The 25,072-nt window shown below is 33.2% G+C and overlaps 1 long non-coding RNA gene across 1 annotated transcript in view; it reads right to left on the reverse strand.

The window, feature by feature from the left end:
- The window catches only part of LOC306645379, a 1,014,773-nt gene that overhangs the window by 166,360 nt on the left and 823,341 nt on the right, over positions 1–25,072 (reverse strand). The window contains exon 6 of the long non-coding RNA XR_013759627.1: positions 15,496–15,534. This is a non-coding gene — a long non-coding RNA (uncharacterized lncRNA). The remainder of the gene's footprint in view (positions 1–15,495; positions 15,535–25,072) is intronic.

The following is a 25,072-nucleotide window of genomic DNA, read 5'->3' on the forward strand; positions in this document are numbered from 1 at the left end:
TCTGATTTATTCAAAGGTTGTATATTGTCAGTTCTGATGAAGTTTTCTAATTTTGTTTCAATTATTTGTTAATTTAAAAGATTCATAAGAGAATTATAAAATCTTACTAAAAGAAACATTACTTAAATTGTATTTTCTGGTTGAAATTTCTGTAAGTTATAAAAGCTATACTTATTTTTCTTAGAACATCCAAAAAGTTGCCTGAATTACAGCATGATTAACTTAGATATACCATAAATTGGTACCAATGAGTACGAAGTGATTATATTCATCTATACATGTAGATATATAAGCATATAGTTAACACTTAGACTTTGTTCCTGTTTTAGCTATAAGGGAATAAATACATAACTGACAAAAATAATAAAAAACAAGAAAAATAAATTATATGCCAAGGGCTGGGGATATAGCTCAGTTGGTAGAGTGCTTACCTCACAAGCACAAGGCCCTGGGTTCAATCCCCAGCACCACCAAAAAAAAAAAAAAAAAAAAAAAAAAAAAATTATATGCCAAATAACAACAGCCTACTTATTATTTTGCTTTAATGATTGGCTGTCAGTGATGGGACATATGCTGAGAGTAAAGGATGTTAGTTACATCCACTATGTTCCAGTGGATCCAACACAAAAAAGAGTTTTACCCTCCAAGCGGTGACATTAGCAATGTCTAGAGGTACTTTTGATGAACAGAACTTCTATGTCATGTAGTAGCCAGATGCCAGGGATGCTGCTAAACACCCTAAAATATTTAGGGTGGCCTACGTGTCAACAGTGTGAAGATTCAGAAACTCTGCTCTATTCAAACAACTCTCTTATTATGGATTACAAGTGAGATTGATTTGCGTAGTCTAATTAAGCATGTCTGGTTCAGAATCATGGCATGATTTCAAAACTAAACCCTTACATTCAACTGTATGAAGGGTTATTCACTGGAAAATAAACCAATAACAGTTCCTTTAGCACAAACACTGTTATTTTGATGCATGAATTTACATAATTTTTCCCTCAGCATACAATTCAGTCTTCGTGTTGTGAATCTTGCACAAGCTTAGCAAAACAAAGTTTAAACAAGCTTTTCATTGATTTTAACCTGTTAAATTTAATTTTGGGTTTCTATGGCATTTGAAAGCAAATACCAAGAAATAATCATCACAGAAAATCATATCCATTGAAAGATTTTTCTCTTACTTCTGATTATATTAGTGAACATGAAAATAGTAGCCATTTGGACTAAAAAAAAAGAAACATTTACCATTTTTAAAAGAAATCAGCAACTATAAACACAAAGAAATAAAATTCATCAGATTTTCTTCCCTATTTTATAAAGCCTAGGGACACACTGACAGTCTGACAAGTTTGAGATATGAATGTAAACTTTGATTGCAATTTAATAAGAAAAACATTTTATTTTACTTTTTACTTCAGTTCATTAATATTTTTAATTTGCACACTGCCAAAAGCATGATGCTGTCTTTCAGTCAGAAACAAATTAAACCCGCAGGGAAGAAGAAATACTACCCCATGAGAAAAGGTTCCTTCCTCAACTTGTCAAGAAAGGCATTCCAAAATATTACAATGGTTGACAGCAGAGTTCTGCTGCATGATACAGCTAGTCCATGACACATCACCATCCTTAAACAAACATACTTCAGACACTAGAATGGATTCTTACACAAATTAAAGGTGGCAAAAGCTTTTCTTAGTTTATACACTGGTCCCAGAATAATGCAAATTTTCTTGTTCTTTCTGAGAACGTGAACTCTTCTAATATTCCAGAAAGACCAAATAAATGCCTGAAACATAGTGTATCACTTAGCTTAGGTTATTAAAAAAACAGTCCATAAAATATTTTCTAATGATGGTTGTTGTTTTATAAAAGTTATAGGAATTCTCTGACAGAATTGAAAAAATGAAGTCTGTGATGGATAAGGAAGACATAAAACATTGATGGAAAATATATTTGCTAAATTAGCCACTAATCTTATTCAACTTGAGTTTCTTTAATCTTTGATAAACAATTCTAATATTCAGTACTCATTAAGTAATGCAAGATTTTAACAAAAATAATTGTAAATGGGCAAGATTTTTCTACTTCATACATGGACTGCTACACTGATGTCTATATTTGGTTCTTTACAAGTGATATCATCAAAGGCTTGCAGTTTATTTCTATGAGACAAATTCAGATGGAAAGTATTTATCATAATCTGGTTTTGAAAACAAATCTTAAAGACATAAAATCTTATGTTTTATTGAAACAAGGCAGAAACAAAGACCAAAGCAATTAGAGTGGGGGGAGCAGAGCATAGTTCTGATCAATCAAATGATCAGATACTATGCATGAAGAATGTCACTCATCCTCTTACATCTCAAGACTCCATGTTTCACATCATAAAGGACAGCAAGGAATGTGAACTATGCTTCTGTCCGTAATTATTTGTAATGAATATAGGAGAGAATTATCGACATCCAGAAAAATTCATACTATGCAGAGAATAAAACATAAGATTCAAGTCATAAATTAATAGTAGTCCAGGTGAAGAGAGATTTATTTGTAACATTTTAAGGCATTATAGAAGAACTAAAACTGAACGGTCCTTTGAAAGGATGTTGGATTGATGGATTATTTACTTATTTGCAGTGCTGGGGATGGAACTCAGGACTTCACACACACAAGCCAACCACACTAGCACTGAGCAACATTCCCAGCTCAGAATGGTAGATTTAGAAAAATATATAAACTACTTCATTCAGGCTCTTTTCATCACAGCATCAGAGAAATGAGTACAGAATATTGACAGGACAAATTTGCAGTAAGATGTTGGCAGATTTAAATAAAATTATGGCTACTTGTCACCTGTTTTATATTTGAGGGTTTGGTGAGACCTATTTTTATAGCCTTCTTCACTAAGCATGGGATCTCTCTCTCCAGTCATGTGACTCTAGAGTGTAAGGGCTGAGATACTCTAGAAAGAATTCCCAGAAAAGTAGAGGACCTGCCAGACCCTAGCAAGCTGATTTCATCTTCAAAGTAGAACATTTTGTGCCTGAAGTACCTTATGCAGATAAATAAATGGTAGAATACCCCAAACACATCTCTTAAAATAGGTGTTCCATCTAGCAAAACGTTTATTGAATACAAATTATTATACAGAAATAAGGTCACTGGAACTTCCTATGTTGAAAGTTTAGATGAAGTCACACTTTTAACTCTATTTTTGGTTATGATAAGGATTGAACTGCACATGCCAAGCACTCACTCTACCACTGAACTACATCCCAGCTCTTTCCCTCTTAATTGATAAAAATGTGATTCTTACTACGCAGATTTTCTCATGACCCTTTTTCAGAAAAAGGTCACTAGTTTAATATATTTTTGCATAGCAACAGAAGTAACTGAGTTTCTAGATCATCATAATACTGCACAGTAATGCAAAGTCAACCTGGAATTTGCAAAGATTGACATGGGTTTTGTTCACAGCCATATAATTCCAGAAAAATATGAAGTCATTTTAAGAATTCTTATTAGGGGCATAGAACATTTTGGCATAAAATTTAAAAAATGGTAATTATAATGAAACAAAAATATCACTTCATTAATTTAAATCAGTGAGTAATATACTGATTGCTCAGTAATATAATTGAGATCATTAGCAAGATCTTTGCCAAAAAAGAAAGAAAATCAAGTTATATCTCCTTAGTGCAACTTGCAGCAAAATTAATTCAGACTAACTTGAAGTAAAAATAAACTAAACACCCTAAAAATACCAAAAAATATAGTATGTTTATAATTCTGAAATGCAAAATGTGTTTTTATACAGGATAAGAAAACCAGACACAATAAAGGAGAGATATAGTAAATTTAACACATACACAAATTCTGAGGAGCAAAACTCTTTCTAGATAAAGTTATAATCGAAAAATTTCTGAAAGTTTTTAAATAAAAAAATATAAATATATAATAGCTTATGCAACGCCATAAAAATATATAAAATTCTATTAAATGAGCCAAGGACATGAATAATTCACATTTGCAAATACACTCAGGTTATATGTTTCAAAATTTAAAATTGTACATGTTCTATCTCTAGCAATTAAATTTTAGAGATGCTTTGCTCAAATATTAAAATATTTACTCAGGGATACATAGATTATGTAAAACTTTTTATTATTTATATTACTAATAATAGAAAAATTTGGAAACACGCCATGATAGACTGTAATAGTATTTATCAAGTACTTTGTCAGATACCAGGAAGACTTTCAATTAAGAGATATCTGGGAAGGGAAAAGGTCTGAAGTTTACTAGAGCTACTTGTGTTCTTACCTTTGGGAAATTTTCTGCTTATGGAAGAAGGAAGTTGAGGCACAATATCCAAAGGCTTCTAGACACCAAGGTGCCTGTGAGTATGCCAGATTCTTCCAGAAGGGTGCATGCTAAGTATATGTTAGTTTCCTTTATCCTCATTTGAGAAGGGCGGCATGGTGGTGATAAGATGGGTAGTTTGGGCATGGAATTGGGATAGGGATATTTAGCATACTGTAATTTTTAATTGTTGGTTTGTGTCTATGACTGTCATCACTTTTTAATTTTTGTCACGTCTTGAGGCAGAGGAAAGTACCAGCAATAATAATTAACTTTATATAGCAGTTAGCTATAGACCAAGGGAGAAGAAATCAGAATGTCTGGCTCTATTTTGGGTCCCCATCCAAGTATCTGTGTGACTCTGGGCAAATTATCTTCAAACTTCAGTTTATTTATAAGTGAAATGGGATGTTTTGATTACATTCTTTCTTTAGTGCACATACATTTACTATATGTAATGGGCTCATGGTGTGTTGCCCCTAGTATACTGTGAACAATTTGAAGGAAGGCAGGATATTTTCAACTCTAAATTTTCGATTTGACAGTGGTAGGTACATAGTTAATGCTCTATAAATGTTTGTGACTTATGTTGATTAGCTAAATTCAAAAACCTTGCAGCAATAACATATTAATAGTACCTCTACTATTCTACAATATTAATGATAAAAAATCATAGTAGTGCCTTGGTTGAAGCTGAGGAATAAAAAATGAAAATTTGAAATAAACATTGAAGTGCACAGTTTTAATTGATTCTAGAATCAGAGTACAAACACCTGTTTCATATAAAAATAAAAAGAATATATAATAATTAAATCTGAGCAAATTTTCTTCAGTTAGAATCTAGATACAGATATTTGATATGTAGATGAAAACACCACTGTACTAAGATAATGTATTAATTTATAACAATGAGCTCTTTTACATCAAAATGAAAAGAATCCTTTTTTTTTAATACTATTCCAAACAGATGTTAATCAAAGCAGAAGAATATTGGGAATTGCAATTTTCACAGAATTTGTAAATCTATATAAAACGGGCCTCTTTAATAATCAAACAGGTGCTAATAAGCTTTTTAATGGATTCATCTTCCAAAGTAAGGATGTATAAAGCTCACTTGCTTTATGTACATCAATTTTTCTGGCCATTTTAACAAGTGCTTTAGAAAGATGAAACTAACAAGTTCATTTAGAAAGTTTTGAAACTAACAGATGCAGAAGGAGTGATTCAAGTAAAAGCATTCTATGATCCCAGGGGAAAATTTTATGATGGATTTGGAGCACTTCTTCCTTAACCTCAGCCCTGCAAGTCTAACAGTTTAGGTGATGATGGGAAGAACCCCCAGTTTTCTCTGTAGTGGATGGAAGCAATTATTCTTAGCATGGTAAACCCTTCCTTTGGCTGCTCAGACACTCTGTCTATAAAAGGACTCTAGGAGCATATGAACATTTGAAACTTCCATCTGTGAAACACTTATGGCAAAAAATACACACCAGAGGAATAAAAAACCAAAAAGTAAAACTTGTAATGAAAAAACTTGAAGATTTAATTTTTTTCCTAAGCAAAATGACTATAAAGTCTAATAATTCCTAACTCCCCCCAAAATATTCTCTTGAAATGTCCTTATATAACTGTGGTAAATTGAGCATTGGTGCTAAATCATGACCAGTTTAAAGAATCCTGTCATTTTCTATTATGGAAGCAGGGGAGAAAATAGTATGTATTCTATGAAAATAAAATTCTTCTTCAGTTTATTAAGAGGTAGACAAAAATACAAAATAAATACTTGAGTCATTTGTTAGCATTCTTTAAAGAAAGTCTATGCTAAAATAATTTCTTTTGTAAGAAACAAAATGACACTGAAAATTGAAGTCTGAAGCAAGAAGACCAATGCTAAGTATAAAGTGACATCATGGTATCAAAAGTTTCAGGCTCATCTACTCAGTATGAAATTTGTTGAGTGTAGTAAGATATCTTTGTAACTGTTTACCTAGACATTAAAAAAGGGAAGGTAAACTTTTTGATTCAAAACAGATCTCCAGAACTGGAAATAATTTATGCCTATATTCTCTCATTTTGTAGATTTGAAATCAGAGACCTGAAGACTTTAAACTGTCTTGTAGAAGCCAGTAGGAGCAGTGGTCTACAACTGAATCTCAAGGTCCATGAAGAGATTCCTGAAGAAAAATATCATTTCCACAGCTATGTAGGTTCAATTCAAAGGTAAGTCATGTGGTACTTCAAATTCTTATTTACTTAAATACATGAAAGGAAAGGTTTGAAATCAGAATAGAATTCAGAAAATCTGGGCAGTGTACTAAATATATGCAGACTTACTGTATTGCTGTGAAATAAAACTGATTGCAATACCATGAAAGTTTTAATAGAATCTCCACACAGTGCTCATTCCCATGCAGGTGACTCCTACTGAGAAGACAAGGCTTCATTTGCTGCATTAGAACAGTGGAGAGAAAGAACCACAGTGGAAGCTGCAATAGAGGCTCATGAAATATCTTCAAACAAGACATCTCAGATTTTACTTAAGTTGTAAAAGTATACACTACTGTCCCACTAAAGGGTCAAAAAAAGGTCGTAAAATGATAACATAAAATATATCCCTATTATGCTACTGAATATGGAAAATGCAAAAGAGAGGATAAGAATAATATTCTTTATGAGAAAAATAAGTCCTGTCCATTAATTGAAAACAATCAAAACAGGAATAAGCCCCTCCCACACACAAAAGCACAAACACAAAAGACTTTCATCATGTGCCTTTATTCTAATGAGGGTATATGTTCTCTACCAAAGACTTGATCTACTTCCACTATCAGAGCAGAAATTTTCACCCTGATACTTTGTTCTACTCTTATTTTGTAATAATGATGTCATATAGTCACTTCCCCTGGTAGAACTAACTAAGAGATGGACATGCAGGTAGCATGAGTTATTCTGGCCAACACTTCTGTTTGCTGCCCAAGTCACTTCTGTTTTCTGTGTTGGAAGGACATATTAGTAAAGTTAGTACTGAGACACAGGCTACTAGACCATTCAGGTACATTAAAATATAGAATAGTCACCAGCAAAAAACCCAATGAAATCTGAGTTTTAATATGGAAATGTGAGTTACGAATACCAAGTAAAATTTTTTACATATAATGTAAAATATATTTTGACTTATTCCTCAAGTAAAGTATGCATTAATGTTTTTGAGGGTGCTTTCTTTTCTCTTTCTGTTCATTTGCTGAGGTTTCTTGATTGATTTTTCAGAGTCAAAAGTATTTACAATTATTCAAATACATGTTCATAAATAAAACAAATGTGAAAAGATTTTTGTGGGAAAGATTTTTGTTAAATTTAATAATAAATTTTAATATTTCTAGGAACTGTACATTTTTTATAAGAAAATAAAATTATTCTTTGAAAATAACATTAAAAAATCCTGGCCATATCTCTTTTAATTGGAAGTTTGAATCTCAGTGTTTCCTAGCAGAAGATATTTTTTAGAGAAGCCAATGATTTCAGAAGAAATATGCACCAGGTGAGTCAGAATGCAATCAACAGTGTTAGGGGAAACAGAAGAACAGCATGGCTGCCAAAGTATAAAATATTAATTTGATTTGCTAGAACTTGGATGAGAAAAAGAAATCCCCCAAGTTTTTATGAACAGCTTGCAGATCCATTAAAAAGAGCACTGTCATGTCCTATAATACCAAGAATATATTATCCCAGAATTTCTCTTCTATTATGATCTTTCTTGGAAATCTGTTTATCTTTATTTCATTCTACACCAATGAAGTCCTAACTCACAGAGATCCAAAAGATAACACCAAAATTGCCAAGCACATGTACCAAGCTTTTAAATGTCTTCCATATCTGAGCACCAGGATATATTTCAAGCCATAAAGCGTATCTCAGAAGCAAAAAATAAGGCTAAAGAAGAATTTCCATTCAGGGGTCAGGAGACTCAAACAGGACAACATAAAATCCTTCATTTGTTCTCATATTGACATAATGCAATTCTCCTAAAATCCACCCTCCTTGCTATAATACCTTTAGGAGGATACTATGATATTCTTTAAGCATGACTTTTAAAAATCGATTGTCCATACCATACTTAATGTGACAGTTTTTAAGAAAAGATCAAATAAAAATTAAATGTGACTTTTGGTACTCTGTCAGAAAACTATACATATCAAAAATGGAAATGCATGTATCATCATATGTACCTGAAAATTAGCAGTCATATTGGGGATGCTGCTTTCAATCCATTATTAATAGAATTATTTTATTTGGTAGAAAATTGAGTTAAATGAGCAAGTAAAATAGAAATATGTGAAAACTAATTATCCTAAGAAAAAATCTGCTATGAACAAAACAATATTTTGTGCTCATGAAAAAAATAGAATAGGCAAAGGAACTTATTTGACACTGAAGCAATATTTATTTGTGAGATCTATAATAAAAGTGTATAAGGTTACTAACTGTATACCTAATTTTTTTCAGGAACATTAAACATTATATAATATCTTTCTTTAGTCTCAATCGTTTTGTTACTTTTTCACATTTTCCTATTATTTTTTTCTGAAATTGTGAAAAACATCAACTACCATATATCTCTCACTCACATAAAACCATAAATCAGTTCAGTATTAAACCGAGTACAGAAATGGTACATAGAAAGACACGTCCACATGTCTTGATATGTTAGTGAGCATCTTTTCCAGGTACATATCCTTCTTTGACATCAGTGTTTGTATTGCAGGAGTGTTATTATTCTGGCTTAGGCAAAGTGGAAACAACTATCTTGGTGCACACTCCAAAACAGATAATTTTGTTCATACCTTGATAAATTATATCAGGATAACATACTAATAATAACTTTAATAACTTTTTTCATGAGAAGTTGAGAGGAGTGTAGGCTGCAAGTTGTAGTTTCCCTGGTAAACAGAGCACATGGTACTTGTATATGTCCAGCTACTGAATGCCCAAGATAGAGGAAGTAATGTTCAAGAACAAATAGTGAGTGATAAACAGGGAAATCTAAAAATTAGGAGAAAACTACTAAGGAAGTATTTCATTTCTGTTTTGGTGAACACCCGAAGAAAAACAGCTTGATTTAGGACAGGATATAAAAAACTCACAAAGGAATGTCCTACTTAAATAACCACAGAACTTTCTTTCAATATAATCATACCATGATAGGCAAGATGCTAGTATATTTATTAGAATCACTATTTAAATTGTTTTAACAAGAACATATGTTAACATTCCATGTCAAATGAGAACAGCTAAGATAAATAATTTAATTTTCTAATAAAAACTATACACTCCCATGAAGTCCAATTACTGACACTATCAGAGTCTAACTCAGGATTATTATAAGCACATTTGTGAGTCTTACGCCACACTGAAGGGCAAACTACTAGTAGGAACTGATTTTTACTTTGTGCCAGAGTAACATATTTAAATGACAGTATTCTTCCCAAGGGTGGAATTTTTTCTTTTTTTGCCAGGGAGATATAGTTAAATGATTATAGTCTTTCCAAGTGTGATAAAAGTTTTTGAACTCCATCTTGAAGGTGAAATTAGGTGAGGAGCAAGTAGACAACCACTGCATGAAGGTAACTGTGAAGATACAACATCTCAAGACAGACTGAATCCCCAGTGCAGTGACTCTGGTTCTTAAAAGCTGAATAAACATTACAGAGGTAGCCTTTAATGTCCCATGACTATTTTAGAGGCTATTAATGATTGGCATGAAATAGTTTATGAGGCATAATTTGTTGTGCCCCCTTCCTTAGCAATAAATTTAAATCCTTTCAATTCCAGGTAATTGTATACAATTATTTTTGATCTCCAGACCTATGTGTGAAGAAAAGAGGTTATGTTTAACTAATTAGATGTTGTAGAAATGACACTCCTTGGGCATGTTGGTGGCATTTAAATTAGTATAACTCTTAAAAAGTAAAAGAAACAGCATAGGAAGACTTCCACTATAAAAGCCAAAAAGAGCCAAATACACAGAACGGGAGTGTTGTTTCAGGTCATTCTAAAAAGCACAGTAAGAGTTGACCACAGTTAACTGAGTAAAGCATCAAAATAAAAGCATCTAAGATAGTGACTCTTTTTAACTCAGGAAATGATTGTGAGACAGCCTTTACCATAGATTATTAATGACTTTTAAGATTAAAGTACTAGAAGTATTATAAAACTAATATTCAGTTTTCGGCTGGAGAGTTGACCTATTTTAATTTAGGTATGTGTTTTATCTCTATTCAATAGTTGGCTCACCTATTGACATTTGCTTTGTGCATAATAGTTGAATTTATAATAGCCAAGCAAATAAATAGTACCCCAGATTATTTGGTGAGTGTCAGAAGGGAATTATTTCAAATCCAAAAATAAAATTTCGAAAATTTTCAATAAAATTTTGAAAATTTGCTTCTTTGGAAACAAAGCTCTAGACTTAAGAATCACCCAACACTATAGTAGTGGTTTTCCCAAGAACAATTTGATTATCTGGGGCAGGTTCCATGCTGCTGTAACAAAATAGCATCTATCTGTTGTTACTCTAAATTGGGTATAGAACTAGGAATTCCATGGCATTTGTCTTTCATCAGGAGACTTGGGAGTCTGCATGTTTGAGTCCTGCATGATTGTGATTCTGACATCTCAAACTGATGACTTTTCTGCAACTCCTTCTGCAAGGAAAGAACCTACTGTAGAGCATAGAAGCTTTATCCTGCCTCTACACAGAAATAACACACCGTACTTCCATTTTTCCTGGACCAAAGGTAATCCCGTGGCCCCACCTAACTCAAGGTGGAGGGAAAATATAATCTCCTGCATGCTCAATACAGAAAGGAAACCTAGATATTGATAACATACTGACTGCCTCTCTCCTAACATACTTATGATTTCCAATGGCGGACTAGCTCAGCGAGGTATAGGGCCTTAAGCAAATGTTCATAAATTTATTTGATAGCAATTTTTTTAATAATAAGTAAATAAAAGTACCACATTGTGCAGAAGACATAAAAAGAAGGCCTGTGAAGTCAGGGTTATGTCCTGTCACTTTTATCTTACCCAAAATCTATTGAATGTTTGCACAATAAAGCTACTTAATAAATTTTGAGAAAATGAACAATAAATCCATGAGAATATGATTCCTTCCTTAGGTCTCTAAACATATTATTTATGTTCATACCATGACAATTTATATCAGGATAACATACAAATAATAACTTTAGTCATTATGTATTACATTAAAAATTTCAAAGTATTTTCATATCTATGTTTAGGTATGTGAGACAGACATATGTGACTGTTAATTCACTTTAATTTATTCACACAACATAAGAACCTTAGAAAGGAGAGAATAGCTTAAGACCAAACACTTACATGTTCATTCATTCAATCATTCTTACAGTGCTGTGAATCAGACCCAGGGACTGGTACATATCAGGCAAACATTCTACCACTGAGCAAGTTCCAGCATTCAAACATTTAATTTTTGAGGGCAGAGTACCTAATAGTATCAGGATACTTTGGCATTACTAATTTTTTCAGCTCCATTGATGGGAAATAGCACTCAATTCTTACCAAATGCAATACTACAGGTGAATAATCTGTATAATCTGAACAAAATTTTATGACTAATGCTAACCACATGAAGGCAACCGATAATAAACTCAGGATGGTTAAAATTACATAAAATTTGCATTGAAAAACTGAGTATATGAATGAGAAAATGAAATTTTCATTAATGATCAGTTTTTAACTACGGAAGGTTTAAATGGGTTTCTATATATTTTGCTTCACTTATTATTGGTATGATTTTACATATATAAAATATATAAAAGATGTGTATACAAGTATTCAAAATTTGGGCCCAGGCTGTGACAAATGTTTTCTTTGATTTAAAATAAGCAGCCTTTTAATGTCCTTTTAATAACTGTATAAGAGATAAAAACCTCATTTTAACCATTAATGTACTATCAGATCTAAGGACCACATACAGGTGTTATTACTCAAACCCATATACAACTGACTTTTATTAAAAACCTTCTGGAATAATGGCATCTCAGTGTAGTCTTTGAATCTAAGGATTGAATCGAAAGCTCAGCATGTTGATTCATTAACTACATGATTGCAGATGAATGAATTAACCTCTCTCACCCTTAGAATTCTCTTGTCTTAAATGATACAAAATGCCTTCTCAAAGCGTGACCCACCGGAGGACTAAAATAAGACTGCAGGGATAGAGCACCTAGTCTTGCACCTAAGATGCAACAAACACTTGAAATTCTGAATTCCCTTCAATTGTACATCACTGCACATATGTTATTATTTTGACCTCTTTAAAGGTCCAAACTCCAGGTGCAGAAAATAAAATTCATGAAATGGAACAAATTGTTGCAATTATGCACACAGATACAAAACTCAGTGAATCATAAGCATTAAATATGTAACCTACTATAAAAGTGAAAAAATGCTGCAATAAGCTATTCTGTAAATATTTTACCTTCTATGTGGGTGAAGTTAGTTCTTTCTACTGAAATGAATTTTTATTGCTAGCAGTTAGTTCCAGAGCAAATATTACTTTTTAGCTTGAGAATTATATGATAGCTAAGTAGAATATATTTTAATGTATCTGATTTGTAGTATTAGTTTGCATATTGTCATTTATTATTTCGGTATTACTCTGGTTTGAATTTTATGTGTATTTTCTTTCAAGTTCCACTATAAACAACTTTCTGAAACATGCCATAATAATCAGAATCCAGGATAAGTGGAGCAATACTTCATTATACCTTACATATCAGATGTGGGGGAAGCTTATTGGAAACATGGCAGGCATATATGTGTAAGTAAGGTCATACATATCAATTGCCTTCCAGTTTTATTAAACATGGATGAGAAATGAAATAAATTAGGAGATAAAAGAAGATCCAGAAGATTTGTGTGTTGATCCAAGACTGAAGAACACACTGACAATTTAAATGAACAAGTAAAATTAAGAAGAAAGGATAGTTACAGGAGGAAGACCCAAATCTAACTCATGCAACTGAGAAAAAGGTTTAGGATAGGAGAAGTACACAGGAACTCTAGACTTTGTAATCATGTGGAAGACAAAATCTCTGCTACCTATGAGATACTACTGTACCAATAAAGGCTTAAACAAAGCTTCCCATTTGCAGAACATGCTGAGGGAACTAGGAGGATAACTCAAATCCTTATCTTGAGAATGAAACTGGGAATCTGATCAGGACTTTAAGAAATTGTTAAGGAAAATACCATTTCAAATTTTTTTGACCCTATTTATGGCTAGATATGGAGTATGGAATTCATCATCATTAGAATGTTTCTTTGTGAAAAAAAATTCTGTGTAACCCTAACCAAAGGTAAAACAAACTAATACTTGTCAGGTAAATGTCTGCAGAATGAAGGAGCAACCTACACTATATAATGAAGAGAAGTTTACCCCCACTGTGAACTGGGTAAACTGCAGAAAGAATATCTTAATATTGACTTATTCTTCACTTCTTTTGGGGCTCAAATGGAAGAGACAAGGTAACCAGAAAGCCTATTAAATAGGATCCCCCCAGAAGGATGCAGACCCCAATGATACTGATACAGTGGTGCACTATGTTGAGACAGACCAAGTACAATCCCCTATGGAAAAGGCATGACTCAGTGACTTTTTGGAGTAATGAGATCAGATACATAAATTTAAGAATTCCTTTTGGGTGTTTTTTTTTTTTTTTTTTTTTTTTTTTTGGTATTGGGAATTGAACCCAGAGGCATTTTACCCTGGTTCTTTACCACTGAGCTATAGCCCCACATCCCCAGTCCTTTCCATTTTATATTTTAAGACAAAGTCTTGCTGAGAGTTTCACCAAATTGCTGGGTTTACACCACCATGCCCCACAGTATGATTTTGTTTAACCTAAACTCTTCAATAATATTTATTAAACATGACAGTCTACTATCAAATGTGCCACTGTTTGCAAGGCTGGGAACAGCATGGAAGAATCATAATAAAATGATTGTAAATGTTCATGCGGAAACCTTGAGAAGCTTTTGAGAGTGAGAGAGAATGGACAAACACGAGGAGACACCAAATTTCCACTACTTTCCCTCTAATCCAGCAACACCCTCTTATTACTGGGTTGAGGGAGGGAAAGATTGTTCTGTAATCCAACAGGTTGAAATTCATTGTCTTCCCAGTTCATCTTATAGAAAGAGTCACCCCACAGTTGGGAAAGTTGGAACTTCCAGACTAAAAAGGAATCTGTACCAGAGTCTTCTTTAGAATATTAAGATACATTTCATATTCTTGAAAAGGTTCAGAACATAGTAAGATCCTACTCTGTGAATTTCAATGTCAGCAGTACTACAGTATTTGGAAGAAAAAAGAAAAGGAGTAGATAGAGTCCATCATGAATACCACAACACTGTATGGAAAAAATAGGAAAAATAACAAAAAACCCTCTGTCTCAACACCTATCTTTTTAACCAAATAACACATCTTTGCCATGTCAATAATGTGGGTGCCAGGTGAATGTTGTAAGAATTTTATGTGGTTTCACATGGAAAGAAAGAGTCACTTCAGCATATTTCTCGCTTTAAAATATTCAAAATGAAAAACTTTAAAATTTTGGGTTATTGTATCTGCCACTGTGATTTTTATCTTGCTTTTTTCATTTGATTATTAGAAAATATTTCAAATTGATACTTTCTGTATCATACCCACATAAGCCCCTTTCCTATCTCAGAATCTTTCAGTAGTCAGCTTTATTTCTTTAAGAAACAAATGCTACCCTTTTTAAAAATGTTCTCTTGATCCATGAAGTTGAATCTCTTAAGATGATCTGGATTTACTAGATCAACTGATGTGGGTTCAGATAAAATTGACCTTATGAGATTTAGCCTCCGGGGGTGAAACTGAGGGAAGAATTAAGAAAAAGGTTTAAGTCTGTGAAAGGAAGAAAACATATCCTCCAAATTTTAGTGGCAAAGGAATAATATCAAAGGCTAACAGTACTACATATATATACATATGTATATATATGTATATATATGTATATATATATTTATAAAATAAGAAATAAAAATAAAACAACTTACCAGATATTTGAAGTCACCAGATGATCCAGGAGTCCAAGCCTGATAAAAAAAGCATATCAAAGACAAAGAACATGTTTTAGTTATCTGTTTAAGAAAATAGACAATAAAACATTATATCATCACAAGAGTCACACATTGGTGAAATAATTTAGGAAATCGGTTTCTTCAATAAAATGTATTTTTCACTTGAAAGGGATTTCAATATATAGGTTCATAGTTTGCCATTATAACAAGGAAAACATAGTCTAGCTCCTAAAAGGATTATTCCAATTATTCGGGTAACCATAAAATATAACCAGTTAATGCTCTCATTCTCAGAAGTAGGGAGCATATTATTAAATGCATTTAATTTCTCTAATATTTAGTACATACGTTTCATTTTCTTATGAGCTAAGCAGACCAAAGCTTCATTTAAAAAACATTTTCTATTTTCAGGTCTTTGCTGGCTAGCAGACAGTAATTAGTTGTACTTTGATTCATTTGTGAGAAGTAAACCCATGAAAGATATAATGATAAAAATAAAAGGCTTTTAATTTCCAAATGATATTAAAATGCAGCCTCTATTTTTTAAAGGTGTTTGAAGTTCAAATGAAAGGCAATATCTGAGCAGCATGAATTCCCAAGAGAAGGCCCAGCTCCTGCCATGGGATGCAAAGGTTTTATAAATGTTGTCCTGTATAAAGGCAATGGCAAACATTGTGAGGCCTTTTGTAAATATGACTTGCCTGCCTCTGTGTTTGAGCAGAAATATTGAACTTCTAACCATTATTATTATAAAACAAAGGAGATTATTTTTTAAACATTTGATGGTAGCCTTTTCCTTTTGCCTTGGGAATCAAGTTTGAAATTACATACTGCATGAGTATTAAAACACATATCATTCTTTGAAATAGAATGAAAAATAAATGTGAGAAGGAGTTAATATTGATTTTACATGTGCATATGAATGTGTGTCTGCATCTTATTGTCTGAAAGTTTAAGTAAAGTTATTTCTGTCTGCCCAGAATAATCTCCATAATGCTGGACCACTAATTGGTAACAAATTGCCAGGAGTGAAGCTATTAAAATTCCTTCTGTAATGCCTAAAATTATTTGAGGGGACAAATGGTTCCCTGGGGAAAAGCATATAAAGGGACCTTGTATTCTGAGAGAGCTCTCTGAATTCTCTAGCCTAGCTTCAAAGTGAATGACATGACTCCTGAAGTCTCAGTCCTGGGATACTAGTTCTGCTCCTGAGAGGCATAGAAAAATCTCTGGCAAGTTTTCTTTTAATTTTATATTGCAAGTTAGATAGGTGTTGTGAGTTAGAAACTACAAAAGAAACACAAGTACAAATATGTACAGAGTTCAAGAAATCATCAAGAAGCTTCTACTAGATCAAGAGCTAGAATATGACCTATACATAGAAGCTTGCAACTTGCTCTGTCAGAGTCTGTAAGACTCAGATGCTGGGCACGGGTTTGGGAGGAACACTGCACTAATGTCACCCGTTCATCATAATTTCACATGACATACTATGTATTTCTAGGGAGGGACAACCCTTAGGAATAACATATAATGCCACTTGAACATGTTGTTCTTGTTCTTACTCGACTATTAAGTATACATGTTTGTCAAAATTTCCAGACATTTTGGTTATAGTTTTATTTTGGCTTACTCTAGAAACTTATGATTGGAATCATAATGTGTGTCTGTCTAGTTTCTTTCCCTTAACATCATATCTATAAGACTCATCAGTCTTGATGCTGGTAGCTATAGTTAGTTTGCATCACTCTGTAGTAATTCACTGGATGAATACTTCAAAATATGAAGTTCTATCCACTATGGCAGATATGTGCATATTTTCCATTTTTTGTTATTATGAATTATTCTATAATGAGCAGTCTGTGTGTGTGCGCACACATGTGTGTATTTCCGTTGGACATTTCCTAGGTGTAAAATTATTATGTTTAGAAAATGTACATAGGTTCTACCTCAGCAAATGATGCAATAGTGCACAAGAGTTTCCATTGTTTCAAACCTCACCAGAAATTGTTTTAATTCTACTTAAATTTAGCTATCAGTTTACTGTGTAGTGAAATATTTGTAATTTACATTTCTTTGATTACTAATGTTTTAGTATATTTTCATATATTTAATAGTTTATGTGTATGAGTGATTTTTTTACTTTGTAGTTCTGGGGAATCAAACTCAGTCCCTCACATACGCTAGTCAAGTGCTCTGCCACTGAGCTAGCTACATACCCAGCCACAAATGTGCACTATGTACTCTAGATGTGAGATCTCTGTTGGTAACAAGTTTTAAGAATGCATGTCCTACTTCATGGTTCATCCTTTTACTCACTTATGGTGCTTAATGCTGAACATTAATTCTTAACTTTAGTATAATCCGTCGTCTTTCTGTATGTTTGTGTGTCCTGTTTATCACATTAAGTGATTGAATCTTCCTCTAGTGTTTCTAAAAGGCTTTTTATATGATGATTCTTTTGCCTTTTGTATCTAATCCAAAAAGTCTACCTGAAACTGATGATTTTAGTGTTTTAAAATTTCATTATTTCCAAATATTTTCAGTATTTCATTGTTTAAAACTAATATACTTTCCTTACTTTTCTACGATGCTAGCTCTGCCCTAAATTAAATACTCATAAAGCTTTATTTTGTTTCTAGACCTTAATATATTCCTTAAACTTTCTACCATTATCACACTGTCTTATATAACTTTACCATACCCGTCTTCCTACTTAAATGAACATTTGAGTATTCTTTTTATTCTGTCAAGATGTAATTTACATAAAATAAAATCCACTGTTTTAAATTGTGTATTTTGGTGGTGTTTAGTATGTTTGCAAGGTTGTGTAAGCATCATCAATGTCAAAATATTTTCAACACTTCAAAAGGGAATATACATATTAGCAGTCAATTTCAATTCCCTAACATCCTCTTCTCCTGACAATCCCTGATATACTTTATGGGTTTACGTACTCTGCATATTTTGCATAAATGGAATCATACTCCATGTGGCCTTTTGTGTCTGGTTTATTTCATTTAACATAATGTTTTCAGGATCTATCAGTGTTGTTGCAAGCAAGAATACTTAATTCCATTTTGTTGTTAAATACTATACTGCTGTGTGGATATACCTTATTTATCCATTCATTAGCAAAGGGACATTTGAGTTGTTTTATGAATAAAGCTATTATGAACACACCCTTATGAGTTCTTGAGTGTACACGTGCTTTACTTTTTCTGGATATATTCTCAGAAGAATTTCTAGATCATATGGTAATTGAGTGTTTAGATGTTTGAGGAAAAATCAAACTGTTTCTACACTGGCTGCAGATTTTATATTTTGTTTCCCTAAAGAAAAATGATGAACATATGCAATTATTGGATATTTGCATATTTTCTTTGAAGAAATAAGTATTGAAATCTTTTGTCAATATATTAAATTCTTATTTTTTTCAATACTGAGCATAAACCCAGGGCCTCACTAATGCTAGTCAAGCAATATAACACCAGGTTCTACTTCCAGCTCCATTGTCAACTTTTTAATTGGGTTGATAGGTAGTGCTCAATTTTAAGTGCTCTTCATGTACTCTGAACATTAGTCCAATATCAGATACATGATTTGCAAATATTTTCTCCCATTCTGTGTGTTGTGTTTTCACTGTTGACAAGTTTCATTTATTGCAATAATGTAGAATTTTCTGTGTAGAGGTTTTATGCTTTCTAGTATATATATTCATTATTTTGTTATTAGATGTAGCATTTTTATTTTATTTCTTGTATACAGAAATACAATTTTCGGCTAACTTATACTGAGATACTTGAATGAAATCATATATTAAATAAATAATTTAACTGTATATTCTCTTCAATTTATTTTCTAAATTCTCACATATGTGAACAATGATTGTTTTACATATTCTACTCAAATTCTTGAACTTTAAAACTGTTAGTCTGTATATATGTGGATATGCATGCATGTGTGTATGCATTCTTGTACATGTACATATATATTTTATTATTACACTCATCAGGATTCTCTCATATTGAATATAAGTGGACAGTTGCATCGTAATCTATCACCACTGTTTATTCCAAGAGGAATTTTGATTTTGTTGATTCTATTCTATGTTAGATACAATGTACAGTATGTTTTCATTATGTAAGTTTCTGATATTTATCTTCTTTTTCTATACTTTGGTTAAATATGCTTTCTCCATAATTTCTTGAGGTGGATGCTTGTATTGATTTTCTGCCTTAGTCTTTTCTTATAACCATATTTAAAGTACAGGTTTTATTCTAATATTGGCTTTAATTTAGGAACACAGCATTTTAATTTGTACTCATTCATAAATATTTTCAAGTTGGTGATTTTACTCTTTATTCTAAATATATGACTATTTTAAGTGTTCTAATATCCGAAAAATTTTCACCTGAATTTGTTCACAAAGCCCTTACTACATGTGATGCCAAAGCTCTAAAATATATTAAAATTTGCCTTATGATTCAGCCTTAGTAAATTTTTATAAATGTTCAATGCATTCTGGAAAATATATAATCTGAAACTATTTGTTTTGATTTCTACACATAAATTGCATTAAATATGCTAATCTTGTCCATTAGAATACACTAGAAGATGCATGTTATAATGTCACATCATGATTATGGGTTTCTCATTTTTCTTTTACCTTTACTTCCTCTTTTATACTTTGTAGGCTATGTTAAGAAATACCACTTTGGAATTTTTATAACCTCTTATTCAATAGAAACTATTATCTTATAAAGTGGTTACATTTTACCTCTAATACAACGTTTGTTTCTAAGTTGATTTTGTGTGCAATGAATAGAACTGTGCCAGTGTTTCATTGATTTTTCTATAAGAGCAAACAATTTCAGTAGAAAGACATACATGTGCTGTCAGCTCACAAGTAGAAGTTATCAGCTTTTACAGAGAAGGTTTTAACTAGGTGAGTATATATACATATATATATATATATATATATATATATATATATATATATACACACATCCCAAACAGGGAAAATCATGTATGCTACCATATAGATAGCAATACATTCTAAAATCTGGTGATAAAATTGAGAACAAATTTGAAATCCTTGACGATGGAAAGATTTTGGTAGTTAACAATTTGAAGATAAATTCAAATATTTTGGACAACTGGGTGATGATGTCCTTAACTAAAATGAAATATTCCTGGAGATGGTAGAGTGAGTTTGAGAACACTTTTTAGCCTTTCCAGTTAGTTAGTACTAACTGCTGACTGGATACACAGATCTTGAGCTCAAGAGGAAGTTACAGACTATAGGTACAGATTTAGGATTTACTGTTGTTTTGGTGATAGATGAAGCATAGAGGGAAATGTCTCAAATATAAAGTCTAATCATGGATACTTAGGAGATCATCAACATTTCATGACCAGACAGCAAAAAGGCAATAAGCAAAACTGGCCAAGAAACTTAAGGGATGTGGAAGCCAGAGGCACATTAACAGTGACCAACGTGTTCTTCAGTGTGTTGCCAGATGACGAACACAGGAATGTGAAATTCATTAGTGCATTTAGAAAGAGACAATTAGACAAAGTGCTGAAATTTGAAGCTTATTTCTTTGAGTAATAAATTCTAACTAAATGATATGGAATTAAACATACAAATTTTGATGAAGCAAAGAGAAATGTAGAAACAAGGTTTAAATTTAGGGATAAAATTAAGGGAGGGTAGCTCCTGTTTATATGCAAGTTATTTTTTTAAAAAAGTCTAGATCTTCAAAGAGCCCAACCTATGTTGTCAGTGCTGAAAAAACTAGCAGACTTATAAGAACATGGTATCGGTCTCTCCATTTTATTCTCACGTGAATACATAATATGAACTTTCTAACATAGTCCCTTAGGTTTTCATTGGGATGTGGTGCTACAAGTATAGACTCTGTTCAGTCACTTTGGGCGTGCTCTGTTTTGGTTCTCATGACCCGGCTTGGGAGCAGTAATGTCTACTCAGGGACCTGTCACTATGGTGCTTCAGGGGCTTCATATCCCACAGTTCCAACTGTAACCAAGTACCATGTTTAGGTCCAGACTCTTGAACAAGTAATGGAGAAAGGTTACTTCTCCAAACAAGTCCCCTGGAGTTGTGGAAACTAGATTACTTCACTCTGACCTAAAAGGATTAGTAGAACCAGTTTGAAATACAGCAAGGGAGTTCATTTCCACAGTCCTCAGAAAAAGAAAGTTTCCAAGGTTAATAATCTGTCAATAAACAGATTCTTGGTAATTTTAACTCTGCCAGAGAACTAAGTCTGAAACGTTTTCTTAAAAGATCTAAATTTCTGATTTTTGTCATTTTTGCTTATAGAGATCATAATCTCCATCTCTTCAACTTGTTTCACCGTTAATAAAATAACTCCAGTAATCAGTGCCATTTATCTGCAATACCTGTATTTATTTCCACTTGATTTAGACACCATAATAAGTTCTTTTGGAAACTTAATTCTATGGGCAAGTTTCTTAGGTAATTCCATCTTCTGCTAGTTTTTCTTTCTGATGCTTAGCTAGAATACTGTCACATGTCTAGCATTGTAGCTTGAAAACTGTCAAAGTCTCATGTGGATTTCAGAGTAGGTTTTCACTGGGTTGAGTTGCCTTATCATCTGCTATGAAACAGTGCTGGTGCTATATGAAAAATAATATGGAAAAGGCTGTTGGTGTGTTCATTTGTTTTACATACTGGGATTACATTTTTTTGGGGGGGAATGCAAGAATCTTTTATTTTCTTTCCTACTCTATGTACTTAAGTTCTTGGTGAATCCTTTTTATTTCCATAAGGTACAAATGCAGATGTTCGAAGGAATTAGGCACATGGAGAAAAATTATTAGAGTTTTGGTGTTCAGAGTCTTGTAGACAGTTATACAAAGTGATTCATAAATACTAAAAAGAGATACCAAGAATTATCAGTTAGTTGGTGTTCCTGGGTGACTCAGATAGCAGGTCATGAAACATAGGAATCCTTTGAAAGAATGTTTACATTTGCAGCATTAAACTTCTGTTTTCTTGAGTGACTTCAGGAGATAATTCTTTAGTTCTTGCTTTCAACAAGGGGGTAATATAATCAACAGACCTATTTCTATCCATTTATTTTCTTTGTAGAGTTTAAAAAATTATATATTTATGTGTGGATATATATACACATATACATAGACATACATATAAATATATAACATACATATTTGTGTGTACATATATACACGTGTGTGTGTGTGTGTGTGTGTATATATATATATATATATACTCAAACAAATCCTGAGTCAGGGAAGAAAAATATGCATTTTGCTTCCTTACCACCCTTTCTTTCACCATGCCTAGGTCTGAGAATTGGGTGGTAAGCTGAAAGGAAGGAAATGTAATCCTATTTCCTAAGACTTTGAATGTTTATTACTAGTTTATTTAGGAAATTAAATGAAAAAGTAGCTTGAGAACCTAGATTTTATGACAATTGCATCCAAAGAATGAGGTAAATTTTTATTTATTTGTTATATAAAGTTTATACATGCCTGGCCCAACTCATTCTCAACAACCTTGGGAGGTTCATGTTATAATTATCCTATTTTACAGAAAGAATACTAAATAAAGCACAGAGTTGCTGAACACTCTGTTCACGGTCACACAGAAAACAAGCAACAGAACCAGAATCTAAACTCTACAAATCTGGCTCCAGTGTCTATGCCTTTAGCCATTGCACAATACTGTTTCCCCAGTAGTTTTACAAGGAGTATCAAAGGAACCTTTGTACTATATGGCAACAAATGAAATATGTCATCAAGAAAGCAAACTTTAATAACACAATCACAATGAAGCTCACACAGGCAGCTCTTTTTAGGATTCCCCTTACTAGAGGCCAATATGTTGAACTTTATTGTGATTTCCACTTACCCAAACAGAACATGGAACTGACTCTCTCAACCGGGTGACAAAAAAAAAAAAAAAAAAAAAAAAAAAATCACATAGTGCTGAAGAGCTTGCATTTTGATGTCAGCCAAAGTGAATTTCTGATCCTGTTTCTCTTAGTACCTTTGGTGAGTTAATTCATCCTTTCAGTAATTAACTTCACAACCCAATAAGAAGGCACTATCTGTATCTCCATTTACAAGTGACAAAACTGATTCATAGGAATATTTAGTATCTTGCCCAAGGTCACATAGCATAGTGGCAGCACCAGATTTCCTATCCTGATAGTATGGCTCCAGGGAAAAACTCATTGAGTCATCCTGAGGTTTAAATTAGGGAACCTTCTTTGACATCCCTCAGTCAAATAAGTATTTTGCATTTGAATTCTTTGTACATCTTCTTTAGAGAACTTGCAGTATTTATAATGCTTTATTTGGTTGAGAAGAGATTTAATAAGTCCAGTTGTGGTGGTTCATGACTGTAATATCAATGATCCAGGAGGCTGAGGCAGGAGGATCACAAGTTTGAGGTCAGCCTGGGCAACTTAGGAAGACCCTCAAAAAGAAAAATGAAAAGGGCAGGGATGTAGCTGAGTGATAAAGCACCCCCTAGGTTCGATTCTCAGTACTACAAAGTGAAAAGAAGAAATTTGATGAAATGTTTGTCCTTTAACTATAAATGAAGATCTTGAAAACAGTGACATTGTTATTTTACTCATGTAAAAACAACTAAAGATAGTACCTGACATGTAGGTCATTTAGCACATGCATGTAGAATATAGAGTAAACAAAAGAGTTGTGGGGGCAGGGACAAAAAATAAAGCTTCTAGTCTGGTGCTGCGGTTGCAAAGGGGTTTGTCCTCCATAGGTTCATGTGTTGAAGGCTTGGTCCTCATTGTGGTGTTGGGACCTTTATGAGGTAGATTCCAGGAGGAAGCCATTTAGGTCACTGAGAGTGCTGCACAAAGAAGGGATTAGGATAGCTCTTGTGGGACACTTGGTCAGTTCTCTCAAGAATGATCTATTATAAGCACAAATTCCTCCACTGAATCATGCTCTGACTTCCTGTCTGATAATCTAATCTCTCACTCCTGCATGCATTCCTACTGTGGGTTATGAGTTCCTCACCAGAGCTGAACTAATGGCAGCACCATGCCCTGGAACTGAAACCAGAATTGGGAACAGGCAGTGTAGAAATAGGGGATAGGGTCAAACAGAGGAATGGAGGCCATCAGAGCCTGGGAAGCTGGAGACTGCCCCTGGGAGAATGGAACGTCAAGGATCTCTGGAACCCACTGATCATAAAATTTACCTGCTCTTGTCAGGGACTACAGGCAAGGAGCTGCTAATTAATGCCCCCTGGGTCCTTGCCTGGCTGAATCACTTTGGCCCTGCCCATTCGCTTCTCATTTTTGGCATCTCACCTGAAAAACTGGGCCTAGTCACATAAGTAGGAAGGAGAGATAAGCGGGGAGAGAACTGGAGAACAAAAGAGACCCTAACCAATAAAAGATGTAAGGCATGCTCACTTCTTGGGACTCTAAAACATCAGTCATGGCCTCCTTCTCCCTCCCGGGAGAAGTCTGTATTATTACCTTTAAATAAAACCTGCTTA

The sequence above is a fragment of the Sciurus vulgaris genome, assembly GCF_902686455.1.
Source record: "Sciurus vulgaris genome assembly, chromosome: 15".
NCBI lineage: Eukaryota > Metazoa > Chordata > Mammalia > Rodentia > Sciuridae > Sciurus > Sciurus vulgaris.